This window comes from Rattus rattus, chromosome 4 (assembly GCF_011064425.1).
Source record: "Rattus rattus isolate New Zealand chromosome 4, Rrattus_CSIRO_v1, whole genome shotgun sequence".
Lineage (NCBI taxonomy): Eukaryota > Metazoa > Chordata > Mammalia > Rodentia > Muridae > Rattus > Rattus rattus.
In genome coordinates, this window is record NC_046157.1 from 150218928 (window position 1) to 150228554 (window position 9627).

A 9627-nucleotide genomic window follows, 5' to 3' on the forward strand; every position below is an offset into this window, starting at 1 on the left:
TGCCAATAGTGCTTCATTTTCTTTAATGTTCTGTAGTACTAATTAATAACCCTCACAGGGTAGAGAGCATAGATTTATTACAGATGCTTGGAAGACTTTCATTCCATCAGCAAAATCTGGAAGAATCAACATCATGCTTCTGCTTCTAAAAATGTTTAATACGGGGAGGCAATTGAAACAAATCTATATGTAAGGAAGAAGAAATATCCTATATAGGAAGAATAGAACAAAAATATAATCTCAGTTTAAACGGTCAGTGGGGCACAGAAGAAAACACCCAGGAATTTATTCTTTCCCTCCAGCATGTCAGACCAGGGATAGATCTGGTCCTTTGGTTTAGTAGTAAACACTTTTACCAAGCTGAGCCATCTCCCTTGCCCCAGGAGGAATTTTTCTATATTAAGACTTATCTGAGTTCTGAAGTTTGGAAATCAAAATTCAAATCTTTGATAAGTAAATTAACAAACGTTGATTAGGTTTTTAAAAAAGACTTGACCACATTCTATACCTATTACCGAGTGATAAAAAAATCTACTCAGTATTGGTTGACATTTATAAGAGATGGGAAATATAAAGCAACTGATGTAGCAGAACTCAAAAGGATTTACTACTTGTTTGATGAACAAATTTTATAATTTAATTGGTGGCACTTAGTGCTGGGCTATCAAAGATGGACCCCTCATTATAATTTAATTTAAACACATGGAGGGAGCGAGCCACGTGTCACGGTGTTTAGTGCACGTATGATCTATATGTAACCACACTATAGAAGTATTCGAGTAGCACTGGCCATGTGTCCTTCTGGTAAGACACATTGCTGGCAAGGAGGTTCTTTGTATATAATCAAGGACAATATTTAACCTACATTAAAAATATCAGCTCCTTTTGGGTATATGCCCAGGAGTGTTATAGCTGGGTCCTCAGGTATAACTTTCCAATTTTCTGAGGAACCTCCAGACTGATTTCCAGAGTGGTTGTACCAGTTTGCAATCCCACCAACAGTGGAGGAGTGTTTCTCTTTCTCCACATCCTTGCTAGCATCTGCTGTCACCTGAGTTTTTGGTCTTAGCCATTCTCACTGGTGTGAGGTGGGACCTCAGGGTTGCATATCCCTGGTAACTAAGGATGCTGAACATTCCTTTAAGTGCTTCTCAATCATTTGAGATTCCTCAGTTGAGAATTCTCTGTTTAGCACAGTAGCCCATTTTTTAAATAGGGTTACTTGGTTCTCTGGAGTCTAATTTCTTCAGTTATTTGCATATTTTGGATGTTAGTCCTCTATCTAGATGTAGGATTGGTAAAAAAAAAAAATCTTTCCCCAATATGTTGGTTGCCATTTTGTCCTATTGACATTTTCCTTTGCTTTACAGAAGCTTTGCAGTTTTATGAGATCCCATTTGCCCATTGTTGATCTTAGAGCATAAGCCATTGGTGTTCTGTTCAGGAAATTTTCCCCTATGCCAATGTCTTTCAGTTTCTTTCCCACTTTCTTGTCTATTAGATTCATCATATCTGGTTTTATGTGGAGATCCTTGATCTACTTGGACTTGAGCTTTGTACGAGATAAGAATGGGTAAATTTGATTTCTTCTACATTCTGAATACCAGGTGAACCAGTACCATTTGTTGAAAATGCTGGATAGTTTTGGCTCCTTTGTCAAAGATCAAGTTACCAAAAGAGTGTGGGTTCATTTCTCCTGGTTTTCAAGTCTATTCCATTGATTCTGTCTGTCTCTGTACCAATACCGTGAGGTTTTAATTACTATTGCTCTCTAGTAGAGCTTGAGCTCAGAGATGATGATTCTTCCAGAAGTTCTTTTAATGTTGAGAATGGTTTTTGATATCCCGGGTTTTTTGTTATTCCATATAAATTAAAGAATTGCTCTTTCTATCTCTCTGAAGAATTGAGTTGGAATTTTGATGGGGATTGCATTGAATCTGTAGATTGCTTTTGACAAGATAGCTATTTTTACTATATTAATCCTGCAGATCCATGAGCATGGGAGATCTTTCCATCTTCTGAGGTCTTCTTCAATTTCTTTCTTCAGAGGCTTGACATTCTTGTCATACAGATCTTCCACTTGCTTGGTTAGCATCACAGCAAGATATTTCATGTTATCTGGGAAGGGCACATTCTACACTATGTTCATAGCAGCCTTATCTATACTAGCAAGGATCTGGAAACAACTCAGATGTCCCCTAACAGAGAAATGAATACAGAAATTGTGGTACATTTACAGTATAGAGTACTACGCAGCTATTAAAAACAACTTCATGAAATTCATAACCAAATGAATGGAACTTGAAAATATCATCCTGAGTGAGGTAACCCAGTCACAAAGGAACACACATGATATTCACTCACTGATAAGTATATCAGGCAAATAGAGGCTCAGAATATCCACGATACCACTCACAGACCATATGAAACCCAAGAAGGAAAAAGATCACACCAAAGTGTGGATGCTACAGTCCTACTCAGAAGGGGGGAGAAAATAATCCTCAGGTAGTAGAGGCAGAGAGAGATCTGGGAGGCGAGAGGAGGGAGAGAGAAAAAGGGGGACCAGTTCAGATACAGGAAGAGATGGGGGAGAAGTACAGAGAGTCAGGAATCTGAAAGTAGGTGTATAGCAGTGGGGGAGGAGGAACTGGGGATAGCCACTGGAAAGTCCCAGATGCCAGGGACCTAAGAGGTTCCCAGGACCCAACCAGGAGAACATTAGCCAAAATACCCAACAAAAGGGAGACAAAACCTGTAGAGACCATATCCGCAGCCCCAGGTTGAGGGATTGGGCCACTCACCCACCTCAAAAATATGAATCCAGAATTCTTCCTTCAAAAGGAAATTTAGGGACAAAGAGTACAGCAGAGACTGAAGGAAAGGCCATCCAGAGACTGCCCCACCTAGGGATCCATCATATCTGCAGACACCAAACCCAGACACTATTGCATATGCCAAGGAGTGCTTACTCACAGGAGCCCAGTATAGCTGTCCCCTGAGAGGCTCTGCCAGGTCCGGAGCAATACAGATGTGTATGTATGCAACCAACCATCAGACTGAGCTGGGAAACCCCAATGGAGAAGTTAGGGGAAGAACTGTAAGAGTTGAAGAGGTTTGCAACTCCATAGGAAGAACAATATTAGCCAACCAGACCCCCCCAAAAAAAACTCTTAGGAACTAAACCACCAACCAAAGAGTATACAAGGGGGGGAGGGGTCCATGGTTCCAGCCATATATGTAGAAGAGGATTGCCTTTTCTGGCATCACTGGGAGGGGACTCCCTTGATCCTGTGGAGGCCTGATGACCCAGGGTAAGGGAATGCTAAGGCCCTGAGGCAGAAGTGGGTAGACAGGTGGGGGCACCCTCATAGAGACAGGGGGAGGGAATAGGAGGTTTTGTGGAGGGGAAACTGGGAAGGGGGATAGCATTTGAAATGTAAATAAATAAAATAACCAATAAAAATGAATATATATATATATTATTCATCCCAAGGGAGCTATGAACAATAGTTCCAAATGGAGGGTTTTCCCTATAGCTCTGCAGTCAGTTTCATACTTCTGAGGAGTGATTGAGCCCAATTCAATTAGTCACAACAGAGGGCCTTCTGGAGCCCATGCACAGATGCGCTCTCGTGAAGATGCACTTCTACCCCAGTTTTTTCACCTCACCCCCAAATCCACACTGTGAACCCTTCAGTACATTCTCAGGAGAGATGGACTCATGAGGTAACATTTTTCATAGGGATCAACTACATGACTTGCTTAGATCGATGGATAGTAACAAAAAGGTTACAAGAAGAATTCTGATTGAATTCTGACTTGTTCTTTTCTGCCCTGGGACATTTTCATCAAAACATGCCAAGACCAGATTGATGAGAAGCTGCCCAAGTGACAGACATCTGACATCCAAATATGTTTAGCTGCTGTTGAGAACAGGTACAGCCACCTGGCCAAACCCCAGAATTCTCCAAACACATGATAGCAAATGGATTGAATGATGCTAAAGCAGCATGGCAGTTTGTCACACTGCTTATTTTGACAATAGGTAACTGTTAGCCTCAATTCCATAAATACCTGTGTGTGTGTGTGTGTGTGTGTGTGTGTGTGTGTGTGTATACATGCAGATATATATAGGCGTAATAGTACTTTGAGCTGAGAAAATGTCCCCCAAATAAACTGTCATATGCATACTTTTTCATCTTTCCAGAAGCTTATAAAATAAATGGAGTAATTTCAGATTTTGATTACTAGCTGTTTCTAAAGAAGAAAAGTGATGGTTCAGATGAATGTCGACTCCACTTTCAAAGTTAGTGGTCTACACCTAGAAATAACAAACTTCTCCCCAGTGCCTAATCTTCCGACAGTAAGATGAGTCTTTATGTAAGGCCTATATAAATATTTTCAAAGGATTAAGTCTAGCATGCCTTCTAGCTCATGCGCACAACTCTTGAATAGACGCTGACGTCAAAGGCACTTTTCTTTTACAAGGCGATTATATCTTTAGGTGTCCTTTTTTAAAAATACCAACAAGTAATCTAAAATATTCACATCCTCTCATTACTTCAAGTCCCATTATTTCCCGAAAATTCCAGGTCTGGACTACTTGCCTGAGTTCCAGAAAAATATTTCAAACGGCCAACCCAACCAGGTATTTCCAGTGGGTGAGGTCATGTACCTGTAACCAACACAGTATAGAAACAGTGGTTTTCCTCTGAAACCTGGGATCAATTCCCTAACTCTTGGTGGCTCCACCCACCACCAGGACAAGATTTGAAAATAATCCTTCATGAGTCCTGTACCCAGAGCCCATCTCCCCAAGCCGAGAGATGATAAAAATGAAAATATCCTCTTGAAAATACCCTTCTTCTTATCCCAGGAGAGCTATGTTTTGTTTGTTTGTTTTCTTTAGTAATCCATTCTCCTCAGGAGAAAGAAAATCAAACCCATTTATTTTATATGATAAACTGTTTAAGTATTTTATCATAAACCTAGGGGATGGGAGGCATAACTCTTTTTTAAAAAAAACCAATAATACAAATTCAACATTTGCTTTTATGGTTCTTAGTCCATGGACAAAAATTCAGAAAAGTCTGGAGGAGTAGGGTACACCCCTCCATCCAAAATCAACTCTTTCCATGTAAGAGTTAAGGAGAGGGAGAACTTGAAAGTTAAAACATTCTCCCAGGGATCTGCCTCGAATGGACTGAAGAAATTGCTAATGCCTGCATGCTCCATGCTTTTCAGTGGCCTGCTGCCTGAACTTAAACAGAGCTTCAATAAAAGTCACACAGAAAAAATAAATGGAATGGAATCCAAGGAGCTAAGCAATTATGTTAGAAATGTTTATCTAAGGACGAGAGAAACTAAACATCAATTTTTAAATCCTTTTTCATTATAAAATTTAAAGAGACTGAAAGTTTATCTCTGGATTGAACTGGGCAAATGAAAGGCATGTGTGTTTGCATTAGCCAGGTTTCTCCAAAGAAACAATATACATACATACATACATACATACATACATACATACATACATACATACATCACACGTGTAAGAGACTTATGATAGGAATATAAATATGTATGCATATATTTGAGTTTTATTAAAGAATGAAATACATATAATGAGATTTATTATATGAGTTGGCTCAGGTGGCTATGTAGTCCAAAGTTTCTGTTATTTGTCTTTTGCGAGCTAAAGAATCAAGGAGCCTAGGGTGTCTAAAAAGCTAAGAAATAAGAAATGATGATGGATATGAAGATGTTGCAGATCTGTGTCTGGGTTCTGAAGTCCAAAGTCCAAAGTTAATGTTCTAGAGATGTGGTTGTAGCTCTAATAGAGGGGACAGTTCTCTCCTCCTCGTCATGCTATTTTATTTAGCCCTCAATAAATGGATGATGCCCCCCTTCTGCTGCTTTTCTCGGGTCACCAATTCAAATGCTAGTTTCTTGGAGAAATATCATCATTAGCACATAGAGAAGTGATTATGTTTTACCAGTTATATGGGTAATCCTAAGACCCGTCAACTAATGTTTTAACAGCTACCTAGAGCATACCTAAATACAGCCAATTTGGTCATATAAAATTATCCTCTGTAGTGTTTTACTACATTGATGTTCCCCCAAATAATGAAACTGCCATGTGACTTAACCCCTCCCAATTGTGAAATGTTAAAGACTCACTTCTGGTCTTTAATCTAGAAATCTGAGTATATGATGTGTCTTGATGATACATGTTGTTCAGAGAAGATGTGTTTCTGTCCATGCGGAAGATAAGCTCCTAATGGAACCAAAGTCATGATCACTTTGATTCACTTTGGGCTTTAAATGGGTAATATCACACTGACCAGATGCACCTGGATATGCATGTGTATGTTCATGTCTGTGTCTGGGAAGAGAGTTATTTAATGATGTGACACCATGCCCATTGTAGAATATGTGGTAGAGGAGACTCGGCTTTCCTACTAACCAAAGAGCACAGATTCACACACACTTGCCTTTACGTCTACATCTTGAATACAATACAGAGGGGTCAGAATTCTAACAGCAATGATCTTAAAGGGTCAATAAAACCACAGAACTATAAAATGATTTTAAGCAGAAATTATATGTGCAGCAGATAGCACAAAAAAAAAGTGAGTAGTGCATTCTGGGCCTCAAGTACAGTGAGCACTAGTAAATGCCAAGGCCTGAGACGTGTTATTGTCTTAACATGATAGAACTGACCCTGACATAACTCAGAGAACTCTCAAGGCATTGGATCAAGACAGTATGCATACATCTCTCAGGCTTGGATAATATATGGAGACCAAGAACCCAGGCTACCCTTCACAAAGACATCATGCTGGATAGTTTGAGACAACTGGAAAGGCGCGTTCAAGTTCCTTTATTAAGTACTGACAATTTGATAGATTAATAGTACTGAACTTAAAATATCTCCATGAAGTAATGAGGAATAAGTGCTTGTATTTCTATATCCTTGGTGCATGGTGAATACATGGTTAATGGAAAATGCCAAATGAATAGATTTGTTTTAGTACTTTGAAATAGGAATTTATGATTTTTAGCAAAGTCCTTAATTGCTTGATTCAATTTTGTTTTTCATTCCTCTGTAAACAGAAGATGCATGTACTAGCTTTGGGTTTGTTTATTATTATTTCCCTTGTTTTGCTGTATAAAAAGACCCTTAATTTATGGATGAAGCAATAGTTCTCTCATAATTTCTACATCGAGAGGCTGACTCACAAGAGGTGTGAGAGGAGACTAGAGTTATCTCAAGACCTGAGCATGGAGAATCCATGCCTAGGTCCTTTTGTGTGATTGTTGGCAGGGTTCAGTTTTCTCCACGTGGTTGGATTATGTAGCTCAGTTGAATACTAGCTTCAGGATAGAGGGTTTCCTTTGTTATATGCCACTTGGACCCCTCTCTATGCTTTTCCTGACTGCTTCCTTCATCAAAGCAGCCAAGAAGGGAGACCCGGGCACAATGAGTGCAAGCGAGACACAGGTCACGGTCTTTCCTGACCTGCTCTTAAAGTGACTTCCCAGCTCTGGTTTGTGCCTTCAGTTCACAGCCAAGGACAAGAGTAAACTGGAATGTAAGCATTGTAGATCAAGGACCACAGGGAAGGACCATCCTGGAAGCTGTTGACCACAGAATAGGTTAAAAATAACACTCGGCAGACTGAAGTCTCCTATTTTATCTCAGAGATTAGAACTACCCAATTGCTTGGTTTAAGCATAGCCCCTCAGTGCTGTGGTCAAGAGCCAGGTTGGGATACCTCAGTAGCATTTCTGTCATGCTTCATACACAGTGCAACTGAATGAGGTATTTTTAAAAAATTGTAAACTTTTGCTTTTGTTCCTGTGGTGTGAGGGATAGCACCAAGAACTTTGCATGCTATATGCAAATGCTTTCCCAGGTAGTCGGATCCCAGCAGCAGCTGTGGCAGCTCGGTTTTTCTGTAGCTCTTTCTGTCTCTCTTTCGTTTCTGGAAACATGGCCTCTGGTGTGGCTGTCTCTGACAGAGTCATCACGGTGCTCGATGACATGAAAGTTTGGAAGTCTTCATGGCAGAAGACGTGGAGAAATGCAAGAAAGCAGCGCTATGTTGCCTGAGTGAGGACAAGAAGAACATCATCCTGGAGGAGGGCAAGGAGATCCTGGTAGGAGATGTGGGGCAGACTGTGGATGACCCCTTCACCACTTTTGTCAAGATCCTGCCAGACAAGAACTGCTGCTATGCTCTCTATGATACAACCTGTGAGACCAAGGAGAGCAAGAAGGAGGACCTGGTGTTCATCTTCTGGGCCCCCAAGGGTGCACCCCTTAAGAGCAAAATGATCTATGCCAGCTCCAAGGATGCCATCCAGAAGAAGCTGACAGGAATCAAGCATGAATTACAAGCTAACTTCTACGAGGAGACCAAGGCCCACTGCACCCTGGCAGAGAAACTAGGTGGCAGTGTCCTTTTCCTGGAGGGCAAGCCTTTCTGAGCCACCTCCAGTCCCCTGTCTGAAGCATCTAACAGCCCCAGACCTGCTACTGGGTGTCGCAGGCTGCCCCGAATGGCTGGCGGGGAGGGCTATTCCTTCAGCCCAGTTGCCTAACATCCCTCCCACTATCTGGACAGTCCTTTTCCCTTCATCCCTGATGGTTTGGGCCTCTCCAAACTGCTTTTGATCTTCTGATTCCTCTTAGGTTGAAGTAGACCAAGTCCTGTCCTAGGCCTCCAGTTTGGGGGGAGCCTGTATTTTTTAACAACACCCCTACTCCTCATCTGTCCCTATTCCATGCTACCAACTTCTAACCACAGTAGTGACTCTGTGCTTGTCTATTTAGTTCTGTGTCTAAATGAAATGTGGAAAAGACCCTTCCTGCACTAACTGGTCGCCCTCCCCTTTCCCTTGATCTTGGCCACTCATGGAAGCAGGACTAGTAAGGGACCTTCCATTTAAACACACACAAACACACACACACACACACACACACACACACACACACACTAAAAAGGCTAGTTAACAACAACATCAACAACAGCAACAGCAAAATGCTTTCCCACTAACCTCCAATCCAAGCCTACAAACTGGAAAAATTACTATACTTCTCCATAGTTTGCTTATCTATAAATTGTGAACAATTGAATTAATACTTCATACGATTTGTTGAGAGAATTGAGCAAATAGATACTTTTGAGTAATTTAGCCAGTAGCCTGGGCTAACAACTGTAGACTGTGTGCTTATTGAAAGAATGTAATGGAATAGTAAGTGGCAGTTGTTAGCACTAGATGTGGCCAGTTCACTTCCAACCAGTGCTATGCGCTCTCGCTAACAATTCAGTCCCTTCCCTTGGCAAAGGAGCCTCCAACTCCACTTGTGCTGTGGGTTCTACTCCTTGCTCTGTTCTCCCCAGTAAGGAGAATTAACTAACTCTTCTTACAGAACACAAGTCAAAGAGTCCCCAAAGCTCACACTCACTGGTCAGCCTGTGACAGGGTAGCTCTTTGACTTCTAGTGGTTTATGACACCCAGCCAAGTACTAAGGGGAAATCAGTATAAATTGGTGCAAGTCCTCATCGTGGGCATAAAAGAGGCATCTACAATAATTCTAGAGGATTAGAGAGAGCTGT

The 9627-nt window shown here is 41.1% G+C and overlaps 1 pseudogene; it reads left to right on the top strand.

Annotated features, from left to right (window-relative positions):
• Positions 1 to 7996: 7996 nt before the first annotated feature.
• Positions 7997 to 8493, top strand: LOC116898545 (annotated as a pseudogene).
• The last annotated feature ends 1134 nt before the right edge of the window (positions 8494 to 9627 follow it).